The 24,024-nt window shown below is 35.8% G+C and overlaps 1 protein-coding gene and 1 long non-coding RNA gene across 35 annotated transcripts in view; both read left to right on the top strand.

Annotated features, from left to right (window-relative positions):
- The window catches only part of LOC108274794 (uncharacterized), a 588,939-nt gene that overhangs the window by 51,894 nt on the left and 513,021 nt on the right, over nt 1-24,024 (top strand). The window lies entirely within an intron of this gene.
- LOC108261135 (uncharacterized) overlaps nt 1-24,024 on the top strand; it is a 278,821-nt gene that overhangs the window by 13,071 nt on the left and 241,726 nt on the right. For 2 of the 3 annotated variants that reach the window (XR_008397865.1, XR_008397866.1), the window contains exons 4-6: nt 17,571-17,658; nt 17,762-18,112; nt 19,793-19,837. This is a non-coding gene — a long non-coding RNA (uncharacterized LOC108261135). The remainder of the gene's footprint in view (nt 1-17,570; nt 17,659-17,761; nt 18,113-19,792; nt 19,838-24,024) is intronic. The other variant, XR_008397867.1, reaches the window with a different exon arrangement.

The following is a 24,024-nucleotide window of genomic DNA, read 5'->3' as shown; positions in this document are numbered from 1 at the left end:
TCTTCGATTCAGAAATCGAAGTCGTGGTCACTGGAAACGGGGTCAAAACACAAAACAGGAAACATGAAACTATGACTGGGAACTGGGAGCATTCATTCCATTTATTTCAGTATGTTACGTTCACTGGACTTTTTTACTCCGTAATGAATTCTGTCCACTTCATTTTTTTGTTATTTTTGTTTTTAATTGCTCACAAATTTTTCTAACTTGGTTAATTCTACATTACATGACCAAACTTATGTGGTTCTAACTTTAAATTATTGTGGAGCTGCAGTGATTCTTCCCAGTGAGGAGCGAGTGAACACAAACCATGCAAAATACCAGCCTCCAGTTTTTCCTTTAATTTGTCAGCCTCCTCTGTACCTGTGTGTGTGTATATACATGTGTATATTGTGTGATTTTGGTTGTAAACATCACTGCTTAGACTTTGTGGGAAATGTTCTAGCTAAACTAGAAAAAATAATACATTTCTCTTTTTCTCCAGATGATGCAGGAATGAAGTGTCCTCAGCTACCGATCATGATCTTGTCCCTCCTATCATGTTTACTCCTCCAGTTCTGATTAGAAGAATCCTGAGTCTGTGTACAGGACTGTGTCTTTATTCCTCCGCCACCAAGAGGTTGAAGTATTATAGTTTTTGGTTTTCAGTTTGCCCGCTTAAACACCCACCCACCTGTCTATCTGTCCATGTCGGTCAGAGTAAGGTGTGCATTACACGATTTTAATGCACAACGAGGAGGAGAAGAATCTCCCGAGACATGTACGTTACAATGGTTATAGTTATTTACAGGCAGTGTATTAATTTAGAATGGTAATTAAACTGAATTAAACCTGTGCAATATACGGTTTTAACGCACACCTTCCAGACCAGCAGAATCAGGTATTCAGACAGACCATGATATAATAAGTAAGAAAACACTGAGGAGTTTAGATCCTGTCATCACTTACATAATATCCCCCATCGTGGATTGAGACCTTGGTGGGGTGAAGGGGATTGAGCACTTATTGTGTACTTGTGTATTATTATTTTTTTAATGTATTTTATGCTGTAATTATGCATCATGATGACCGCCTTGAGCACAGGACTCTAAAGCATGTACCTCTGAATTGGGTACTATAGAACAATGTCAATGTATCATTAAATTGGCCTTGTACATGTCTAATTTCACATAGAACAAGGTTGTGGCCTTCTCAATATAACAGACCTTTAATTGGTACCCATTTATTTATAAAGCCATTTGCCATAGTTTTCCACCTTGTATCACCTCTGTTTCCTTACAAAAATTAATACATAAGAAATGTAACCAGTATCGTCACCTGTTCACTGATAAGGTTAAGACAGCACCCATTATTTACTGGGAAACATCAGAGGGGCTGATACTGAATTCTCTTATTACATAGAGCAGGTTTAAACATTCCACCATAAACAGGTGTGTACGTGTTTTTAAAATAGTTTTGTATGATTTTATTTAGATTTTACATTTAAGCCAGATCTGGAATAGAATTTGAACTCAGTAATCTGCTGAACATTCATGAAGACCTGTATTTCTGAGAGAACAATATAGTAGGGTAGAATGAGGGTGTATATTTGTGAAAAACTGATGGTCTGGTCAGAAAGTGTCTTCAAATGTATTTTCTGTGGGAATTCTGACATTTGTAGGAAATGACCCAGCAGCTCTGTACATGTTAAATATTGTGTTAAATGGTGAGGAACTGCAAGATGTCTGGAGAACCCAAAACAAAACCACCTACTGCCTTACTCTGTGCATTTAAGGGCAATGTCTGTGTATAATGTATATAATGTTTTGATCATATGAAAAGACCTGACTTATCCACAGGTTATAGATCATTATGTAAAGGTACCTTTTATATAAGTTTATATTTTAATCAGATTAATTTGTGTATAAATAAAATGTTTTCCAGTGAGGGCAATATTTATTCAGTTGTCACCAAAAATGTCTTTCTCTCTTTTATCTGGAATGTCTCAGAGGTTTTTGTATTAAATACTGAACCTAGAACTTCTGGTGCTCAGCCCAAACTTATTGAATCAGACAGTATGGATCCAAACAGATTTGAGATCAGTCGTTGCCATATATTTCATTCAGACTGACAAAAATAGCTTCAAAACTGTAATAAAGAGTCACAGAAAGTATGTAGCTTGGATATTTTAATACAAACCTTAATTAACTGTTTCAACACTGCAGTGTGTCAAAAGTGTCATGTACAACCATGATCATCTCACTGCTGTTGTTTTTCTTTGTTTCCATACTTTTGTAATTATATTAACAGGAACAATGTACACATTTAATGTACACATTTAAATTCAATGCTCCAATTTTTTCAGTGAACCTCAAAAAAGACTTAAATTAAGAAATAAGTTTATTGTTTTCTATTTTGAAAAAAGCACCATTTCTATTTAAAAAAGTTTCAGTCTTCACTGGTCATCTGCAACTTTCTCCTGAAAAGAGTTCTCTACAGTTGGGGGCGTTAGCAGAACATGTAGGGGTAGAAGGAAATGAAACTGTAGATGTACTGACAAAAATATTGATAAAGCATGAAACAGATGAAATACAAATACCATGAAGTAGAGCAGAGATTAACACCATTATAAAGGAAAGGAGAGAGGAAGAGACGATAATTATGAGTCTTAGAATATCAAACTGACTTAAATCTAAGAATACACAGAACAGGAAAACACCCCACTGGACTCTGCACACACTGCAATACACAAGAGACAGAAAACACATTCTGTTAGACTGCAAAATATATGAGGAGGAAAGAACTGAGCTAGAGATGCAGATTGGAAAACAAAACATGACACTAAAGAACTTGCTGGGAAAAACATCTGGGAAATACACGTCCTCTAATAAATTATCCTTAATAAGTCAGAGACTTTAATAATTTAGTATGAATATCTAGTATATAGTTTATTATCATTGTTGTTATTATTGTTATTATTATTATTATTATTATTATTATTATTATTATTTTATTATTATTATTATTATTATTGTAATTTATATTGTTATTGTAATTATTATCGCGGTTTTTGTCCGTGCCAATCTGCTGCCCACACTCCAGTCCAGTAGGAGGCGGTAATGCACCGTAAGTTGGTTTGCCAACCGTTATTACAATCAAAGAAGAAGTTAGCATTACTGCTAAAAAAAAAAAAAAAAACACACACTCGAAGTCATCCTACAGCCTGTCGCCGTTCTGTCATGAGCTGAGGTAGGAAAATATCCTTATTTTATCCACAATATGTTTTATATTGTCTTTAAAGTATTTAAGGATGTTTACTGGACGTGTTGGTGCGTATTTCCGATTGTGAATTGTAGAGTTTAGGAGTTTAGCGTCGTTTATTCAAGCAGATGAGCCGCTGTGTGTTTTAGTGTACACAGGACCCGAGTATAGGGAGATAAACCTGGATCACTTCTACATTAATGAACACACAAGGAGAAATAGATTTAATGAGAAACAGAGTTCATGTTAAACATGTTGACCAGGTGTTTCTCTCCTGAAAGAGAAGATGGACATCATGTGCATTCTTAAACTGTTATTAACCCTTTGCTGTCGAGCTCAAAACCTGAATTCAGATCCATATTTTACCTCCATGTTGGATAATGATGACAGTTCTGTGTCACAAGCTGCTGCTCAGTAAGTTTAAACAGGATTAGTTTAGTAAATTTAACCACAAACGGGGTTAATTTGATCATTTTGTCCACCTGGCAGTGGATGAAGTGCTCTGGTCTACAGCTTTAGCTTGTAGAAGTGGTTTGTGTTTATTGTCACATACTCATACAGTACAGTGAAATATTAGTTTGTTTTTGTTTACAGTTTGTTTAGGATTGAGATGTCTCCTGTGGAAAAGTAACGGCGACAAGTAACAAGTTAATGAATGTTCTTAATCTTTATATTTGCTATATATGGTCATTTCCTTTCAAACAATCTATTTCCTGCTTCTGAAGAAAACGTTACAGTTGAAAGATTTGTGAAAATTTGAACTCGGAAGGTCGTGAGTTCAAATCCCAGCCCTGCCAAACTGCCACTGCTGAGCCTTAACCCTTAAATGCCCAGTTGTCTAAATTAGAGAAATGTAAGTTGCTCTGGATAAGGGCATCTGCCAAATAATAATAATAATAATAATAATAATAATAATAATAATAATAATAATAATAAATAAATGATGGATCCATCACTTGGTAGTATAAATGGAAATACAGGAAGTGTATTCAGAAATGTGGCAGGCAGATATTCACAGCTGGAGTGGAGCTCTGCCATGTTTACTTTGCTGTCTCTTTTTGTTATGAAGGGACCAGCAGAGGGCGCTACTGACTTCTTAAATATCATTCACACAAAGAACTCTTTGAGCATGTGAAGACATGATGGCAGCCATTTTAGAAGAGATTCTCACCGCCATTTAATGGTTTCAACACGGTGATGTTAAAAGTATTGAGTAAACCGATCACTGTCTCGCTGTTCTGTGGGCAATTTGTATACACCTGTATAAGGTAGTATGGTATTGTATAGAATGGTATAGTGTGGTATTGTAGTATGGTATGTGCCTTGTATAATCAGAGTAAATGCATTGACTGCACAGAGTGAAGAGATTTTCAGTTATATTCTTTGATTATGTGCGTGCATCAAAGTGTAAGTCAATATTTAATTTATATATGAGGATTACACTGTTTTTTTTGTCAGTTATTAAGTCACCTGGTTGATTCTGTATTCAGACCACTTTGTCAATTGAGAATTTTTTATCTTTATATAAAAAGATATATATTTGATGTAATATTACTGTTGCATATGGTATGGATAATGATGTTAGTTTGTGTAACTTGACAGTTGTTTGTCAGTGTTTCTGAGGTGTGATTCAGACTTATTATTGGAACTTCTCTAATTATTTGCACTTTATCTGTTAAGGAGTAAAATTCTACCTATTATGGTTTCAGGAAAGTTATATTAGTGCTTAAGGTTCTTTATAGAATTAGAGCTGTGATTTCAATAGTGTTTTTCTTTCTAAAGTAACCACACCTTGATCTACATGTTGAGATGAATTCTGAAATAAAGAACTACAATGGGAACCTGTGCATTCTATATTCAATACCTCATACCTTTTAACCCAGTTATCAATAGACAACTTTATTACACTTTTATAAGTTCTGGATAATAACTGATCCCTCTAGTTGTTTGTGTTTAAGCTTCAATCATCTTCACAAAACAGTTAAATATTGTTAAAGCTGCAGTACTGAAGCTTTTTTTGTTAAAAATGAACTAATAAATTATTGAGCAGTAAATAAAAACAGTTTGAGGGATTTTCAGGTAAGAGAGAGCGAGGCAGATGTTTTTGGTGACAGCATTTCACTCTGAATAAATACCGTCACACACAAATGAACCTGATTTTGGTCTTTTTTATATTATTAAAATATATATGTTATATACAAATATTACCAAATTACTTGTATACAAATTTAAACAAATACTGATATGTTTAGAATTTGTTTTTGTTTGGGATGTAGTTACACATTTAACCAGCAGAGGTCTGATCAAAAGCCGTGTTTTCAATAGAACAGAACAGACTTGAAGTGTCATTGTGTTGAGCTGGAGGAGAAAATACCACCTTTTTATTTTTTTTTTTAAGCTGTAGATGTTTTACGTAGAATCTATGAGAGAGAAAAATATTTGCCGCCTTCTGTTTTGTGTACGTCTCACACTAAATAGTTTCAGATATTAAAACAAAATCTAAGATAAAACAAAGGCAACCTGAGTAAACACAAAATACAGTTTTTAAATGATAACTTTTTTACTTCAATAAAAACATGATCGAATACCAAATGGGTCTGTGTGAAAATGTATTTGCCCCCGTAGTTACTAATTCCCCGAATCTATGAAACTGCATTCATAATGGGGTTCAGCTGGACTAGACACAACCACGCCTGATTACTGCAAACCCTGTTCAATCACATCAACACTTAAATAGAACTTTTTCAACAGCATGAAGTTGGTTGAAAGAAATTCCAGAAATGATGAGGAAGGAGGTGATTGAAATATATCAGTCTGGGAAGGGTTACAAACCTGTTTCAAAGGCTCTGGGACTCCAAAGAACCACAGTGAGAGCCGTTATCTCCTAATGGAAAAACTCAGCACAGTAGTGAACCTTACCAGATGTGGCCGAACTTCTAAAATTCCTCCAAGAGCACAGCGACGACTCATCCAGGACGTCACAAAAGAGTCAAGGACAACATCAAAGGAACTACACACCTCTCTTTCATCAATAAAGGTCACTGTTCATGACTCCACTATCAGAAAGACACTGTATCGGAAGTGTTTGGTTGTAGTTATTGCTGCTAAAGGTGGAACAACCAGATTTTTAAGTAAATCAATAAATTAAAAACGATAGTGTGTTTACTCAGGTTACTTTTGTTTTCTGTTGTATTTTGTTTGAAGATTTAAAACAATTTAGTATGAGATATAAACAACAACAGAAGAAATCAGGATCAGCAAATACTTTCTCATCAGTGAACGCTCAAATATATTACCTCTGATTATAATTTATAAATGAATAAATATGTATATACACATACTTTTTCACAGCACTGTAAATGTCACTAACTTATTACTTGGTGTTTGATACTGTACTGTAATCACCCTACACCCGGTAGGTCACAGGGCGTGGCTTTATTGTGATATTATGCTGTTGTTGTTCAATGCTAAGCACAATAATGAGTTCAAATGTCATGCATGAAACAGGAATGTAAAATATAAAAGCCAGAACCACATCATCAAACAATAGTTTTAAAGCAATCACATACCTGTGTTTATAATAAATATTTATAAGTGGCTCTGTGTAATAAGAGAATTCTCTATCAAAATCCTTTCACATTTATTCACAGTGAAAGTCGACTTTATCATTAAGCGTATTTAGGTAAGTATTTACCTGTATTTTATAGGTATTAACCATTTTCTGGAAAACAGAGGGAAAAGGAGGAGAATTGGAATAAACAGGAGTCAGTTAAAGGTCTATTCCTTTACTGAGGAGAAATGAAGGAATCATAAACCCATTGTTTCTATTTTCAGTTCATTACTGATCTCAAAACTCTGTTCTTCCTCTGTTCTAACCCTAAAATGTCACGGGGACTATGATGACAAAACCAGTTGTGTTCTCATAACACATGTTAACAGCATAAACTGCAAGGATCACATCGGCTAAAGTCAAATCTGATCCAGAGCTTAAGGTCATATAAGGCCTCGGGTCCTTAATAAGAGCTGGTAAAATCTGTTTAATTTATCAGTGAACTCACAACTGAACGTTCTCTACACGAGTCGTAGAACAGGTTCGAGGTTGATGAGGGACAAGTTTCTGTGTAAATGGGTGTGTATGTAAAACATGCCAAATGTATGCAGAATACACCACCAGGGCTTTTAAAATCAGAAAGCTATCAAAGCAGCTGAAGAACCAACACGCTCATCTTTACCAAAAAGAATTATGGCAACAACAAAAGCCTCTGTATTTATTTACTTCATCAACTCACCACAGTGTTTATTAAACCAAGGCTTAATGTTTAATAAGGGAGTTGAGAGAAAACCTTTAGTTGTACCTCTTCTTCTTTTGCACTCGGATACAAAAAGAATGTAGTTTTGACTATTTCTATCTTAAAAAGACAAAAATAGAGGCATAATGTGTCCTTTGTGACCGTTTTTATTGCAGTACGTATCAGTCAGTAATATAATACTGCACGACTGCACTGGGTAACTCTAAACAGGCCACAATGTAAACATGTACTGAACCACGTGACTTACAGGAACATTTAGCACAGCCCACACCCTTTCCAGGAAATCTGCTTCAGAGAATAGCTTTCAGTTCTTCAGTTCTGGTAAATCACATGGTACATTCTGTCTCTCTGTCTGATTGGCTTTTTAATAATAGTGTCTCCAAATATCTTCAAATGAAAATAAATTATACACAGCCAGTGAGATGACATTATTTAACATTTCTGCTTTTATATCATTTTCCAACATACAAAACAGATGCAGTGTTAATGTAAATCATAAAGATAATATTTGTATTACGCATTCATATTCAGTCCTGAGAATGAGCAGGTGGAATGAGTGTTAAATGGCCGCTGTTTCTACTTTTTAAAGCTGAAAAACAAGACCAGAGGTGTCCCATCTCCTTCCCTCTCTAATTTACACTCCAAACGTCTGGGCTGTGTTTCCATCAGAATAGTCTATTATAATGTTTGTTATGGAGGTGCATCACAAAAAAATTTAAATGCATGGAAAAGGTTTTTTTTCCCACTGTAATTTTTATTCAAGAAGTGGAACTTTAAGATGTTCTAGATTCATTACACATAAAGTGAAATATTTCAAGACTTTTTTTTTTTTAATCTTTAAGATTATAGCTCACAGCTCACGGAAATCTCAAATCCAGTATTGCAAAATATTAATACAAATTTTAGATGCACCTGTATGTGTACAATCACAACATCAGGAGATCACATGACTTGGCTAAGAAGACTAAGAAGGCCTTCAAACTAAATTTCCCTGCACTTAGGCATTTTAAATATAAATGTTACTAATCATGAATTTAAGTCTGGGTGTAGTTATAAAAGCTAAAGCTTATTATTATTATTATTATTATTATTATTATTATTATTATTATTTTCCTTTTTGATACTGTCAAATGTTTTGACTTCTATACTTTTAGTAGCTTGTCTCTGTTGTAAATTAGAGCTTGACCTAAATGGGCTTCCAGAAAGTTAAATGACTGAAATTGTGTGGGACTGTGTGGAAATGCGCAGTTCCTCTATGATCATGTGAAAATTCAGTACAAGGCCAGAAAACATGTGTTGTCATGACATATGACCGGTCTACCCACAGCGGTATAGATCATGTCCCAATTACACAAGGGACAAAATATTAATATGACTGAAGTCAAGAAAACATAAATGCCTACTGACCACCACCAAGAAGAATATATGAAGTGTTGACATTAGCCTGCATTAGTCTCGTCATTTCATCTTTTTTCAGTTATATCAAAGTGAGAATCCTGTAAGAGTTTTCTCTGATCTGTCAGTTCCAGTATATTTGATCATCAGTAGCATTAGAAGTGGTCAGACAATTTTGAGATTAAAGTGACCTGGAGGAACAGTGAACGCTGATAATCTGACCTCAGTTTACTGCTGCATCGGTCCACAGAAACGTATCAGCATACTGAACAGATGAGTAAAGGGATTTCTAATGGCAGAAAAAGTTGTTTCCTGATGGTTTAGCAGCTAAGGAGCCCATGATCTCACTTATACCCAGACCGGGAACCAACCCAGCAACTGGAGGTTACGCTCAGTGCCAGTCCCAAGCCCAGATAAAATGGGAGGGTTGCATCCGTTGTTAAAAAATAAAAAATCCTTGCCAAATGAAATATATGGACCAATAATCTGCTGCGGCAATCCTTTAATCCACCTCCTACTACAAAAAGATCCTGCAAGGACAAGAGAAGAACAAGAAAGGAAAGAGCAGAAGAAAAGGCAAGAAGAATAAAGAATCATCAGGAAATGCCGATCACTGACAATTACCACACGATCCTGCAATATCTGAGCGCCCAACAGACAGCTTTAACTGCAATGCTAATCGACTTTGAAAGTGCCATGAAGATGTTCAGAAACAGATAAGAAAAGTCATAAGAATACATAGAACTGTAAGAACTAAAATATAAATAGAAAATATTACTGTTAATGAAGCACCCAGTGAACAAGTCTGTTTACTGAGTGAAAAACCACTTCCTGCCCCACATGAACACGATCTAAGCCAAGCTCTATTGTACATGTCAAAGGAACGAATACAAAGTGTTAAAATAACAAAGATGATGTACTGCTTTTGCTTGCGTCTGTGCTACACAAAAGTGCAAATTGTTAGAATAATAAGATGCTGAAACACCTTGCTTTCTTTTATGCTATAACTGACATACGACTGGGTGAAAGTCACTGAGGCAGGATGAAGCTAGCAGAAGGACTCAACAGGATATTGTGGGTTAGCCTAACATCCTGTGCTGAGTGACTCAAACACACACATATGCTTAAAAATATTTAACAGATGTACACAACTTGTTTCTAAGGATCCCAATGATTTTGATGTTAAGAATCCAATGTACCTTGGAAGTACAATGTATTATGTGTGAAGCTGTTTGTTCTTTGCCAAGATTCCCGTGGTGAAGATCTATGCCAAAGTTATTGTTAATTACTGTATTGAAAATTATTGTCCTGCTTGAAACTATTCTCCTATAAACCAAATCCACTTGAGTGAACTTTAGAAGTGACTGGTGAGTCCTCTTTTTCTATGATATACTACAACTAGAGTTTATTTTCTTCTTCATCAATTTGGACCAAAGAGTAAGCAAGAACTCCCGTTTCTCATAAAATTTTAGTGGTGTAGAGTTTACAGAGATTACAAACTGCAGTTTTGTCATCATTCCACACAAGTGACATCATCTTTACACACAGCACAAAATCCTTGTGTTTTCTCACACTCTTTTTATTGACAGGATATAATCACCCCTGATCATCGGATGTATTTAAGCTATCGACCGATACATCGGTGCAGCTTTAATATGTGTGTATATATATATATATATATATATATATATATATATATATATATATATATATATATATATATATACATACAGTATCTCACAAAAGTGAGTACACCCCTGACATTTTTGTAAATATGTGATTAGATCTTTTCATGTGACAACACTGAAGAAATGTCACTTTGCTACAATGTAAAGTAGTGAGTGTACAGCTTGTGTAACAGTGTAAACTTGCTGTCCGCTCAAATTAACTCAACACACAGCCATTAATGTCTAAACCGCTGGCAACAAATGTGAGTACACCCCTAAGTGAAAATGTCCAAATTGGGCCCAAAGTGTCAATATTTTGTCTGGCCACCATTATTTTCCAGCACTGCCTTACCCCTCTTGGGCATGGAGTTCACCAGAGCTTCACGGGTTCCACTGGAGTCCTCTTCCACTCCTCCATGACCACATCACGGAGCTGGTGGATGTTAGAGACCTTGTGCTCCTCCACCTTGAGGATGCCCCACAGATGCTCGATAGGGATTAGGTCTGGAGACATGCTTGGCCAGTCCATCACCTTCACCCTCAGCTTCTTTAGCAAGGCAGTGGCCGTCTTGGAGGTGTGCTTGGGGTCGTTATCATGCTGGAATACTGCCCTGCAGCCCAGTGTCTGCTTCAGTATGTCACAGTACATGTACATTCATGGTTCCCTCAATGAACTGTAGCTCCCCAGTGCCACAGCACTCATGCAACCCCAGACTATGACACTCCCACCACCATGCATGACTGTAGGCAGGACACACTTGTCTTTGTACTCCTCACCTGGTTGCCCCACACACGCTTGACACCATCTGAACCAAATAAGTTTATCTTGGTCTCATCAGACCACTGGACATGGTTCCAGTAATCCATGTCCTTAGTCTGCTCGTCTTCAGCAAACTGTTTGCGGACTTTCTTGTGCATCATCTTTAGAAGAGGCTTCCTTCTGGGACGACAGCCATGCAGACCAATTTGAGCAAGTGTGCGGCGTATGGTCTGAGCACTGACAGGCTGACCCCCCACCCCTTCAACCTCTGCAGCAATGCTGGCAGCACTCATACATCTATTTCCCGAAGACAACGTCTGGATATGACGCTGAGCACGTGCACTCAACTTCTTTGGTCGACCATGACGAGGCCTGTTCTGAGTGGAACCTGTGCTATTAAACCGCTCTATGGTCTTGACCACCGTGCTGCAGCTCAGTGTCAGGGTCTTGGCAATCTTCTTATAGCCTAGGCCATCTTTATGTAGAGCAACAACTCTTTTTTTCAGATCCTCAGAGAGTTCTTTGCCATGAGGTGCCATGTTGAACTTCCAGTGACCAGTATGAGGGAGTGTGAGAGCGATGACACCAAATTTAACACACCTGCTCCCCATTCACACCTTGTAACACTAACAAGTCACATGACACCGGGGAAGGAAAATGGCTAATTGGGCCCAATTTGGACATTTTCACATAGAGGTGTACTCACTTTTGCTGCCAGCAGTTTAGACATTAATGGCTCTGAGTTGAGTTATTTTGAGTGGACGGCAAATTTACACTGTTACACAAGCTGTACACTCACTACTTTACATTGTAGCAAAGTGTCATTTCTTCAGTGTTGTCACATGAAAAGATATCATCAAATATTTACAAACATGTGAGGGGTGTACTCACTTTTGTGAGATACTGTGTGTGTGTGTGTGTATGTGTGTGTGTATATATATATATATATATAACATTTATTCCCATTTTCATGCATTTATCATTTGTTATATTCCATCATTTAATACACATGGGTGATGTATTAATGGTAATCTAAATGAAATTTAACTTATCAATTACACATTATAAATTACAGTTTTAACATGTTGAACATGTTACGTGACAATGCTTTTTCCTTTTTTTGTAATTTGTACTTTGTAATTTAATTTAATTGTAATTAATTGATTATTTGTAGTCAATTAATTGTAATTAATTGATTAATTAATTTTCATTAATTGTAAATGTAATTTCATTTGTACTTTTTTTGTAATTTGTAAATAGTATTATTTACATTTTATATCTCTATTTGCCACTGCGTGTGCTGCCTGCAAAAAAAAATGTTGTGTCTTCTCCACCCAAACAGATGCAAATCATCTGGAATGAATGAAATGAAACTAAAAAAATCGACTTCCTTGTGTTAGATTTGACTTTTATAGACTTCTAATTTATGAATAATGTAATACAACAGAATGTGTTTAATTCAGTTAAATACTCTTTAACTCATCATGAGGAATAATTACCTCATAAAAAAAAACAATAAAAGAGTATAGTAGGTTATAGAGGGAGTAGTTATAGAGGTTATAGAGGGAGTAGTTATAGAGGTTATAGAGGGAGTAGTTATAGAGGTTATAGAGGGAGTAGTTATAGAGGGAGTAGTTATAGAGGTTATAGAGGGAGTAGTTATAGAGGTTATAGAGGGAGTAGTTATAGAGGTTATAGAGGGAGTAGTTATAGAGGTTATAGAGGGTGTAGTTATAGAGGTTATAGAGGGAGTAGTTATAGAGGTTATAGAGGGTGTAGTTATAGAGGTTATAGAGGGAGTAGTTATAGAGGTTATAGAGGGAGTAGTTATAGAGGTTATAGAGGGTGTAGTTATAGAGGTTATAGAGGGAGTAGTTATAGAGGTTATAGAGGGAGTAGTTACAGAGGGAGTGGAGGACTGTAAACACGACGCTCCGCCTTCACCAGTATACAGCCTCGGGTTCTGCAGTGACGTAGGCATTTCTGGACAAGCTCTGATCGAGTGAATTCAGGTAAAACTGTTTTACTATTAAATTCTTATCCAGCTTCTATCGGGTGTTTTATACTTTAGAAAAAGTATCTTTTTGAAGGTTGATACTCAACGTTTAACAAAACAACACGTTTAATAGCTCTAACAGGAGTCTCTTACTGGTTTAATCTGATCTTCTATATACACTGTGGTGTTGAGGCTGTTCCTGTTAAGGGTCACAGAGGATCATCAGTGTGATCCGTATATTTAATTTGGCACAAACTTTACACCAGAGTCCTGATTCAACACCTGAACACTTCAACACCTGATCACCTCACTGCACTGAGAGTGGCACTGTAACCCGGGCCGCTTCTCCGACAGCGGGATCCTCACCTCTGGACCATGTGTTAGTCTAGATCTGTTTCTTTACAGTGTAGAAACCACATCTTTAAACTTCCACATAGACTGCTACTAAATTTTAATACTGAGAAAAAAAATCAATATTAAACTTGTCCGCTCCTAAAATGGGTTATATTATTATTATTATTATTAACGCATGAGCGCGCGCAGTGGAGTAAATGCGGGGAATATTACACTCAGTCGGCTGAATGTAATGGAGAGAATTTATTTTTATCTGGGATAATAAATGTCATCATTTTAATAAAGTTGTATCTCGAGTATAAATTCCCCGCACAGTTCATCAAAATGAAATGATTATGGTGAAATGATTAAGGTGATGTGTAGATATTATCTTCAGGTCATTTTAAGGCTTGAGTGTGAATGAAGAAAGCTGATAAAATACTGTTAATTAAAATAACACACGACTCTGAATTTAAATAAATAATAATTCACCACCACAAAAATGTAAATTAGACCAAATACATTACTCACAGCGTGTATTTTAACTGGTGCTTATGCGCGTGCATGGAAGTTACAGCCTTCACTATAGTACAAACTGTCATTCATTTCCTGTTTACACAACTGCGCTATCTGACCATGTAGTGTTAGCACAGTTATAGAAGACATTTATTTATAATTCTACTATCCGTGGTCATGAGGACGGGTTCACTTCTGAGTCTGGATCCTGTTTTTCCTCACCACCGTCTCCTCTGTCTGCTCATTAAATAAATTCATACATTTAAAATCTACATCCTGAAGTTATATATTTCTGTGAAGCTGCTTTGGGACAAATTCCACTGTTAAAAGCATTATACAAATAAAACTGAATTGAATTGAATATAGTAACAGTAAGCTACGCGTTCTCTCGTCCACTCAGCGGTGAAATGGTCAGGAATCACTTCACTATAACTGAGATGGTGTATCATACAAAAACTATGACGTTTTTAAACATATTTTTTTTTAGTTCTTCTTTACTAAATTGTTCGATACCAATACCATACCACTGTGTAAGACGCAACACTTTAGTCACGACTCACTGGTGCCTGTTTTATCCGTGTAGTTTAGGATGGTCATAAATACAAATTTAATGCAGTGACCTTTTCACATAGAAATAACAGAGGCCTTTGTGCAGTCAGATTTCATTTAACACTGGTGATGTCATGAGTAAGAGAAAGGGAACAGACATAAGGCAGGTTTTTACTGGAAGAAAAGACAAGTAAGTTCAGAAAGTACATACTACATTTTAAGGCCTTCAAGGCGCTATTCATCACATAAAGCTGAACAGCACTGTATGAACTGTAGCGTTTAAAGGGTTGTGTTCATGTACTGTTTTAAGGATACAGCACAGTGGGTCTCTGAAGCACACATCACATTACACCAACTCTAATCTGTGCAAACTGAAAAAAGCTGACATTCCTGAATGTCAGTGTATAATTCACACACTGCGTATAATTCACCTTCTTGTTCAGACTCTGTCGTACTGACCGCAGCACGTCACCCAGACCCATATGAAGTGGAAAATTACAACAACTCCCAGGGTTTATTTATTCATAGTTAACCAATGTTACTTCTTTTCAAAAAGCCTGCAGTCTATTTCTTCTGGGCACTGACAAGATTAATAAACCACATACTCTATACCGACTAACATCAACTAAATCTAACAAATAAACATGTAAATTAAAATACTGAGAAAGTGTTTAGTTCTGCCCTCTCATACACACACAGTAACAGAGGAAGTAAGAGTCTTTAGTGAAATCTGACCTTTTATGGTAAACAAAACCAGCTACACTTCATTAGAATGCTTAAGGTTGGGACTGTCAACCTTCTGAAAGCTTTACTTTCCATTTAGTTGTATAAAATATTTGGCCTGTTTATACAAACCCAGTGTTCTTCCTTCAACAGGATAAGGCCTGGTTTATTTAAAAATAAATAAATAAATAAATAAAAATTAAATAATAATAAAACAACCATTGAACTATATAATAAGTGCTGATGAATAAAGAAAACCTTTTCTTGAAATTAACTTTCTTCCTCAAATTCCTTATTTTGACACTCATGTATTTCAACAGCCTGGTGTCTGACTCTTTTTAATAAGACAATAATACAGTTAGCCTAGTCTGTATTAACATTTAAATGTTGTTAACTTGGGAAAACTTGATTAGTGTCTAGTGTAATAACTTTCCAGCAGAGCCAGAGGTGACTGGTAAACTAGATTGAGCAAGTCTTTAACACGTGCAATAAATCCAAATCCTTTTTGTTCTTGTACATGGTCTTTCTTTATTTTATCCAGAAATTATTAAATTACATAGTCCCTCATGAACATGTTTACACCAAGATCTACAAAACGGTCAAAACCTCTCCCCATTCCCAATCACCTGACTTACTACGCAGGTGCATAATCTATCCCCTTGAGTCTACTGCCACTCAGCGGTCAATAATAATATTGCCACAGGAATTGCTCCACCATCTAGTGTGTGTAAATATTGTTTTAAAACAGCTTCTTTGGCTAAGCTTTGGTGTAGTGTAATGTAGTCTAGACTGCCAGGGACAGTAGGAATAGTGTGTGTGTATGTGTGTGTTTGTTGATACATGCTGTTTTTACTGTAGGCATATTCTACAAAATATTCAATTCTCAAATCAGAAATGCTCATTTTAAATAGATGGAGTTCATGTGTATTTATTATGAGGGCATATTTTATTTTGTGCATTTTGTATATAAAAAACTTCACTGTACAAATCATTGCCAGTAAACATCCAATGAACTGCATTTAAACATAAATTGAACATACTGTAAGGACTGTCTGAACGGAAAACTTAACTAGCTGTGCAGTGTTTATTTTATACAATATATATTATTTAAAATATGGGTGCCAATAATTCTGGCATACATAAAAGGAAATTTTCATCAGTTTCTCCAACTGTATCTTTAGAGTATATTCTGTCTGACAGTAAAAAGTGTTTGGGAATATTTGGAAGGTGTTATGAGCCAGTGGGATGTAACTCTGGTTTAAACGGTTGTAGATAAATTTGACCAACACAGGGTTTTTTTTAAATTAGTTTTTTTTTTTTTTTTTTTATCACAGTGATCACTAGCTGCTTGTTTTGGGGTTTGATATCCTACAGGCCTACAGTATTAAGTAGGAGTGTTTTTTTTTTTTTAGATTATTTTCATCATCATCATCATTATTATCATTATTATTATTATTATTATTATTGTTATTATTATTATTATTATTGTTGTTGTTGTTGTTGTTGTTGTTACCTACAACAGTTGTTTACTGTAGAGAAAATAAATAGTTATTATTACTATTAACTGTATTTTGTTATTCATACTGTAAGATTAAATATATTAGCTATAAATGTGAAACCTAATTAGAACCTCAAATAATTATTCATAGCATCAGTTACAATGGTGTGTGTATATGTTTGTGTGTGTGTATATATATGAGAGAGAGAGAGGGAGAGATTATTATTATATATTTAGATATATAGATTATATATATATAAATTAAATTTGATGTGTTTGATGTTGAAGGATATTTGCTGCGTGCTCCATAGGGGAAACTTGAGAAAAGCCCATTGGAGGAGATGATGGTGATTATCATGTGAAAGTATTGATGTATTTGACGCTGTGGAACTGGTGGTGATTTACAAGGATATGACTTTATCTGTCCTATTGGAATCTGAAATTAAATATTACAGTATATTGTATAAGTAATATAGCATAAATAAATAAAAAGAGAAATGATTGATATAAACCAATAAGCACTCTGTTACCTTTTGATATTCAAATATATTTCTTTTTTCACACCTTCCTTTCCTTGTTTTAGAAAATGTTCACACGCTCCTCCAGACACTATCGGGGCATCATGACCTCCTTTTATTCCATCTGCATCGTCTTGGGTACCGTGTGTGTGAGTAAGTAACTTTTTGTTAGAAAATAGATGAAATAAAGCTCTTAACATAAGATCATTGTCTAAAAGGTGAGAAAGTAATCTAGATTTTAATTTTCCCATCTCAGACCCCCTCTCTGCAGAATCTGAGCTCCCTGTATCTGGACATGTGGGGTCTACAGCTGTCCTGCCGTGTGAACTGCAGACTGAAGACACTGAAAAACCGCATATTATCTGGGAGATCGAATCTGAGATTGTGTTTGAGCGAGACGGTGAGGAGACCTATCAGGGTGAGGGATATGAGGGGCGTGTGGACGTTCCTGAGGAAGAGCTGCGTAAGGGGAACTGTTCCTTGGTGTTGTGCAATCTGACAACTACTGATGAAGCTCTGTACAGGAGCGCCAAGACAGTGAGTCGCACCAAGAGATCTGTCGAGACAGAAACAGTAGAGATCGGCCATGTTTATCTCTCAGTCGATGGTAAGTGAGTGAGTCTCAGTAGATCACACACTGACCATCACACACATCAGAAATCAAAGCTGGACATGAGGGAGAATTGGAAAGGCACTAAGCTTACTGTTAGGGATGCATCGAATGTTCGGCAACCAAAATAATTAAAGCCGGAAAAAAAAAAGCATTTCCGGTGTTCAGCTGAATAAGTGAAAAGGCCGAATAAATTTGACCAAACAGTGATGTGTTTGATGACGCGACCAAGTAGCCTAGCAACCAGAGTGAGACGCGCGAATGTCACGACCTCGATGAGGGGGCGCGCGCGTGCACGAGCTACGTGCTCTTCGGATGTTTACTTTTTTGTTTCTGTCACGTCGCGAGACGTAAAGGAGTAGAGTACGGAAGCAGGTAAAGACGTATTTATTTAAGGACAGGCAGACAAATCCACATCTTAATCCAAAAAACTTAGTCAAGACAAGCAAAGGGACTAAATGAACTGATCTAAAGTTTAAACTAACTAAATCTATCAAGGAACAGAACATTAACAACGTATCTAACTCTACTATATCTACTCTAATACTCGGCGAGGTGTACAGGGGCGCGAGCGGTACATATCCCCAATATAATCAGCCCTGTAGAACCCAATAGAACCAGTTCCTGCACTCTTTTAATGCACTTTTTAATGCACTTTTAGTTGTAGGCTACAGAGTGTTCCATTCTTTCAGCAGTCAGTTACAGGCCCAACATCGGCTATTCAAGGGGCTCAAAGATGACCACATCACAATATTTATATTTTACTCTTTTATTTATTTAAAGTTATATCATGCCTTGTTGGTAGCCTGTGCCTGCTGGAATGAAAAAAATGTTCAGTGTTAAATAAATATTTAGAAATTGTAGTTTTTGTAATTGATTTTGGCTTTGAAAAACAAGACAAAATAGTAAAAAGCACATTTTGACTATTTAATTTATGCAATGGTGAAAAAAAATGGCAAAATAAATGGTAAAAAAACGTGTTCGGTTTCGGCTTCGGCCAAGAATTTTCATTTCGGTGCATCCCTACTTACTGTATAACAAAAGCGGTTCATATGGGGCAGTTTAATGATCTCAGTGTTTTAATTACTAGTTGAGGACTTCTGCACTGAACAGCTAATTACAAAGCTCTTTATGTGTGTGTGTTAGATTGAGCCAGGAGAACACACAACACCTGTCCATCTTTTTTGTTTCATCACACACTTGTAGAAGCATCACAACTTTACATCTAAATCATTTTCATTACACGAATGTGCAGTAGATTTTTAAATCAGAACGTCTTTACCCCAGACAGCAGGAACAGTGGAGCTGAAATCATTCTCTTGGTTATTTGTACAATGTATTACCTATGAAATACTATTTAAGTGATATTCATTGTCAAAATATTCAGTTGACATTATTCTAAAATATTTGATCATTTATTATAATCACATATTATAGTGTTACTAATATGAAAGCTTTTATTTTAGTGGAGAGGGTGAGTTAATAAGGCATGTTAAAACAGTACTGGAGTTAAAGGTAAGACTGAGAATGTAAACACTGAGCTACATTAGTAGTGACCTGACCTACATGTGTCCCTGATCTACAGGTACAAAGTAAAACACTTTAGCGTCATTGAGAAGAGTTCACACAGAAGAGCTGTGATTGTACCAAGATGATCAAATGTTTTTTCTCTTACAGAAAAACAGAAAGAAGAGCGTGAAGCTGAAAAGGAAGTTCCCAGAGGTGAGATATACTTGTGTATTTAATTATCTGTAAAGCAGATTTAATTTCTTACACAACCAGTAACATTCATTCCATTTATTTCAGTATGTTACGTTCACTGGACTTTTTTACTCCCTAATGAATTCTGTCCACTTCTTTATTGTTGTTGTTATTTTTGTTTTTAATTGCCCACAAAATGTTCTAACTTAGTTAATTCTACACTACATGACCAAACTTATGTGACTTTAAATTATTTTGGAGCTGCAGTGAAGCTTCCCAGTGAGGAGCGAGTGAACACAAACCATGCAAAATAATAACAGCCACCAGTTTTTCCTTTAATTTGTCAACTGCTTCTGTGTGTGTGTGTGTGTGTGTGTGTGTGTGTGTGTGTGTGTGTGTGTGTGTGTGTGTGTGCATATTGTTTGATTTTGGTTGTAAACATCACTGCTTAGACTTTATGTGGAAAATGTTCTTGCTAAACTAGAAAAAATAATACATTTCTGTTTTTCTCCAGATGATGCAGGAATGAAGTGTCCTCAGCTACCGATCATGATCTTGTCCCTCCTATCATGTTTACTCCTCCAGTTCTGATTAGAAGAACCCTGAGTGTGAACCAGAGCTGTGCACAGGACTGTGTCTTTATTCCACCAAGTGGTTGAAGTATTATGTTTTTTGGTTTTCCTTTTGCCCGCTTAAACACCCACCCACCTGTCTATCTGTCCATGTCGGTCAGAGCAAGGTGTGTGTAACCCAGCCAAGGTTATACAATTATAGAATTATTCTGGAAATTATTTAATTTGACATGTAGGGCAATTATTATGATTACTTTATTCTTCTTCTTTCTTATTGTATTTTGGTTTATTTGTATTTTTCATTATTATGGTCTTGACGCTGTTGATTGAGATTTGAGCCAATAGGAATCCAAAGGGGAGCGGAAGTCCCGCCTCTGTGTAATATTTCTTTCAGCAGAAGCCTGCTTTTTTTTCTTTTTCAATTGAGCCACGTAGCTGTTGCAATATTGGAGAACTATATACTTCTTATATATCAAACTGAAACTTTGCATTGAAACTTCCCAGTATACACTGCTGCATAATCTTTTTATTTTGTGTACAAGAACGGATTTTAGTGAGTTATCTATTTTTTAGTTTTTTTTAGAATTTGTAATGTAGTAAGTTCAGCTAGCTAGCGTAGTTTCTGCAGAGCATTGCTGTTGCAGATAATTGATATGTTTACCTGTCCTAGAGATATTATAGCACAGAAATTACTCCTGTATTGTATGTACTTTAATTCATATTTTAAGAGAGACATGTTTTGTAAAGTTATGATTCAGTCACGGTAGCTAGCTGCCTCGTGGCATTTTGGTTAATTGAATTTTGGAATGGCGGCGCTCATGTGCTAAGGAAGAACACAGAGATATGCGGCATCTTATTTTTCTACTTTATTGTGAAGGATGTTTGCAACACATTATACGAAGAATTGTGTGGTATTTTATGTTTGTTCAAGCTAATGCGATTAATACCCATTGCAGTTCTTTATACTTCATGGTTATTACTCAGATTGTGGGTAAATATATTTGTGGAAATGAAATGAGTACTAAACAGTTGTACAACATTTAGAAATATAGTCTTTACAACATGATTGGCTTAATGATTAAGAATCTATTTTTTTGTGAATAATCCTATGCTGATGTTGTTTTTGGTTCTTTAAGAAGAACAGTGTAATGACCAGTAGAGTGTTGAGATGAATAGAATGTAAGCAATGTCCTGTTTCTTTTAATAAGTGAACAGGTCAGGTTTTTTGTGTGGATGAACAGTCTACTGCAGAGGATTGACACCAAACAGGAGCTGAGCTGAGCTCCTGGAACCCCTCTTCCTTTAACCACTTGATCAAGATTTCCCTAATCAGGGAATGGCGAGCCACCCAAACAATTGCATGCAGAAGATTTGAACATCAGAGAGAGATTGGGTTTGTATATTATGTAAGCTACTAAAAATCACAAATTGGATGTGACAGGTCTAGGTCAAAGGTCATCATCAAATCTAGTTATGCTGACAGGACAAATGTCATCACCAACTGTCATTTTCTAATTAGCTGTCATTAATGGTCATCAACAACTGTCATGTTCTTAACAGCTGTTGTTAACGGTCATCATCTTCAATCCTAATTATGTTGAGAGTTGTATATCAAAGATAATGTTACATACATTTTGCAATTACGGTCTGCACTTAGATCAAATAATCATATTATGTTGAGAGAATTACGCCAAAGATAATATTACATATGGTCTACACCATTAGCAACCGTCATTATCTTAACAGATGCTGTTAAAAATGGATAATGCTTTATGTAATAAAGGTTTGTTGTAATCTGTTGCGTTCCCCCCCACACACACACAGACAAAAACACGTTCACTACATCAATACGTTCAAGTGCATTCTACATGTACATGCATGCACACTCTAAAAACAAATGTTTAGGCTCAACAACAAAAAAAAAAACATGACAAATTTTAATGAAATTAATTTCAACCAACAAACTACATTGAGTTAGAGAAATGATCTTTTCCTCTACAATCACATATATTTCCAAATAACACTTAATAATTTGTATAATTAAAAACAAGTTTTTAAGTTACTCATAAAAATTAAGTTGTTCCAATTAGTTTTTTCACATTTAAAAGGAATTTAAGTGTTGTATTCATAATTATGGTAATTAAGTACATAAGGTTTTACGTTGACAATCATTTTTTAAATTACGTTGCTCCAATTAGATTTTCTCCAGTAGAATACAGCCTTTTAAACCAGGAGAAATGACTAACTTCAAGTTGTATAACAGTAGTATTAAAATCCGGTGTAATTTACAAAACAAATATCATACCTCACATCTCTGCAGGTTTTACAGACATAAAAGCACTGAATGAAATGAAAAAAGAAACACACTGTGTCTTCTACTTTTATCTCTCATAGATCAACTGTATCAGCAGGTGTAGCCTATACACGAGTCCACTGTTGGTCATATCACAATTGAGAATATGTGTTTTGTTTGCAATTGTTTGATAACCATGAGAGCAGAATATTTTTGTGAGGGTTCTTTTTTTAGCAAAAGATTAAAAGGTTAATCAATAAAGACAATTTTTCATATTTACCAAGGGTGCCAATATTAGTGGAGGGCACTGTATGCATCTCCCATTTGAGGTCCATTGTGGCTGTAGTTCTCAGACAATGTTCACTGGTGAATTATTAAGCATGAGTGGGCAGGGGGAACATGCGTTGAGAGGTTGTTCTGGCCAAACCAGGAGGTTGTTGAACCTCTTGGTGGTACTTTGACTCATCACTGTTGGTGATGAGACCAATCACAGTAATGTCACGCTAAGGAATTTCACAATTGATCATAAACTCTCGTAAACATCTGTAAATGCTGACAATCAATTATAAATACTCGTAAACACTGTTGGTGATGAGACCAGTCACAGTAATGTTCTCTTCCAATTTGATCAGCTTCACAGATGCATCACCTGAAACACAGTCATTTGTGTAGAGCGAATATTAGAGAGGTGATAGAACACAACCTTGTGGTGCTCCAATGCTGAACAACCGGGGATCATTGGTGTCTGGAGTGTGTTTGTAGCTAGTAAAATTTTTGCTGTTACTAGCTAACACGAATACACCTGACATGTTATTTACATCAAACATATGACTAGTTCAGCCATGAAACTCTATCCACATACTGATTGGCTCCCTCGATGCCTGTCCAGCAGCTTATCAGCCAGGGGTGTAACCTGGCCTAGGCATTCGGTGCTGTAATTTTTTTATTTAGCCCTGAATAATGATCCACTTGGAGCGGTTTGCAAAGACGGCGGTGTTGTAATTTTATATCTTCAGTGAATAGAGGTGAGGCCAATCAGACAGGGTTGGAGGAAAATACATGGAAATACTTGTGTCTTATTGGAAAAGTTAGCTCTCACACATTCAGTGTGATGGGAAAATGGATATACACCAATTTAATATATATATATATATATATATATATATATATATATATATATATATATATATATATATATATATATATATATATATATATATATAAACCAGTAAAGGGGTTGAAACTGAAACACTAACCTCATCTCATGACGAACAGGAAAACAAGGTGTGTAAATGTCTATGAGTTCCAGTTTACATGAACTTGATATGAGCAGAGGATAAGGA

The sequence above is a fragment of the Ictalurus punctatus genome, chromosome 14 (genome assembly GCF_001660625.3).
Source record: "Ictalurus punctatus breed USDA103 chromosome 14, Coco_2.0, whole genome shotgun sequence".
In the NCBI taxonomy this organism is placed as follows: Eukaryota; Metazoa; Chordata; class Actinopteri; order Siluriformes; family Ictaluridae; genus Ictalurus; species Ictalurus punctatus.
The sequence above is the reverse complement of the archived record's forward strand: the minus strand, read 5'-3'. Positions and strand labels throughout refer to the sequence as shown.